Source organism: Lutjanus erythropterus, chromosome 22, assembly GCF_056507025.1.
Source record: "Lutjanus erythropterus isolate fLutEry1 chromosome 22, fLutEry1.hap2, whole genome shotgun sequence".
NCBI lineage: Eukaryota > Metazoa > Chordata > Actinopteri > Lutjaniformes > Lutjanidae > Lutjanus > Lutjanus erythropterus.
Genome location: NC_139338.1, coordinates 5,498,594 through 5,501,046, shown reverse-complemented (window position 1 = coordinate 5,501,046; position 2,453 = coordinate 5,498,594).

Genomic DNA, 2,453 nt, shown 5'->3' with positions numbered 1-2,453 from the left:
CAGCTGTTAGCAGACCAGGAGCACTGCCCACCCCCCGCCCCCCCACCCCCCCGACTGTCCCTGCCTCCCTTATCATGAGGAACCAGGGGCAGACCCAGTCCGGTCCAATCCTGCGCTGCTGCTGCCGGGAGGTTTTGAATAACAAAGGAAGCTGTGAGACAATGTGTTCCCCCCTTGGTTTTGATTCTTTCCTAAAATGGTCCATGACTCAAGGACGAGGGGTGAAGTCACATCAGCACTCGTGTTGTTTGATCAGGGGAAAGGCCTGTTTAGATTCACGCAGTCAGCATGTCTTCATGTTAGTGTGTCCTCCTCCTGCTAACGTAGCATATGTCTAGCGTTTTTATTCATTTTAATGTGGAAATGTTCTGTACTATAGCTTTACCGTAACTCATTCTCAGCAAGATGACAATTTATCACCAGATTCGCTTTGTTTGAACCAGTCCAGCAGCATCCAATCAAATTGTAGGAGAGAACCATGAAGTAATGACATTATGTTACTGAGCTCCAGTTGAAAAAAATGATGCTAGCATTTCGTTAGCATACAAAAACTATGAGGTGGTCAACAAAAAATGAATGTGCAGGTTACATGATAGTTAACACTTTCATTCTACATCTGAGACATTTTCATATCAGGTAGCATAAACAGTCAACACAAGCAAAAAGGCTTGTTATCTCGGCCAGGCATAAGCCTGGGGGGATAAATTATCCTGGGGGCGCAAATTGTCAACAACTGCTAGGCTGAAAACAGGCTTACCTAACCTGTTGCAGATCATATATTAACCTTTGTCATCCATAGAAAAGTCACACTTCATCAGCATCTGCATTCTCGAAATAAATGATCCTCTATGGTTCTGCACAAAACAAGATGAATACATCAAAAAAATCATCTATAACTCTGTAACTTAATTCTGAACCTATTTCCATGACATTTGGTTTGTTACTGTATTAAGGGAAGAAACTGAACATGATAGTTCTTACTTGTTAAAATTAAATTCAGTTACAGGAGTTGATCTAATCAGCTCTATGCCGAAACATGAAGCTTCTGAATAGCCACAACTTCTACTGGACCAGGTAACATCAAGTTTAGTTTCAGCTTTTTTCAGTTTCTCCGAAAACATAGTATTCTACAAATTTTATACTGATGTAAAGCCACCAGGTTGCTTCTAATATCCTAAACACATAACAAAATATTCTAAATAAATATCATTTGTCCTGTTCATTCTTTGTACAGTGGACCCCACAATGCTCAGTTACAATACTATTACACTATGTATCTTAAAAAACTGAGACTATACTACAAAAAAACTCAACTGGTTGCATTTGGCAGTTGCGGCAACATTGCAGTAGGTGCTTCACCATCTGTTGCCAAGTGGAAATTTGCACTATAATGAATGACCATGAATGTCCAATTCCCTTTTTTTTCTCCCTTTGCAGTATGATAAAGATCAGTCACAGGACAGCACAAAAGTCAAATGATTTAAAATCCTTCATTTTAAAAGCATCATTCACACGTAGGAGAAACTTGAATGAACCCATCTTAGTTGTGTCTTTTCTTGCTTCGTGAGTTTTAAATGATGAATATTCATTTGTTCCTTTTTCCATTAGAGAGCAATGACAGTTTAATTTACTCTAGAAATGGGCGCATTGGTCCAGCTGGCGTCGTGTTTGACTTTTGGATTAAAGTCAGGGAGTTTGGCCAGATTGTTGCCCTGCAGGAACCACCGAGTTGACTCAGTCGCTTGTAGCCATGACAACGGATATTCACAAACGTCCCAGGAATTGCTTTCAGGGCACTTTTACTATGCCTCCATTCACTTAGCTCCAAATCTCCCTTGACTGACAGGTCACGACTGGATTTAATCCAGATCCTACTCTGAAAGCAAAATGCAACAACAACAAGCACATCCACTTTTAAAAAAAAAAAGACTTTGTAATCATCTAACTGCTATTGTGCTTTTAGGGACATGATGCAAGCTGCACTGTTGCTGGGAAGTCTGCGGAAAAAAATAGGAGTGATAAGATCAGGGGTGTGGAGGCTTTCCTGGGTGTTTCCTTCCACTGGAACAGTTAGGAGTCATTAATAAAAAGCTTTTGAGGCTGAGCTTTAAAGACATGGCCACAACATTAGTCACGCTCGGACTGCAGATCTGCAAAACGTACACTAACTGATCTGAGGATTGCTGTGTAATTGTGTGTGTGTGTGTGTGTGTGCATTAGGATCATTCATGCTACAGCACTGTAGGCGTCTGCCCCTCTGTTGGTACTAGCCCTGTGAGTGTTTGTGTTAGCCTGTGTTTGTTCATGGGCATTTGAGGTATTTAAGCCCCACATTTGTTGCATGTGTGAAATCCCTCAGTAACAGTTATTTTGACTTGTTGAGCGATGCATTAGTTCACTAAAAGCTCTGCTAGTCATCAGGATGGCTAATGCATCTATCAGAGGTGAACTCT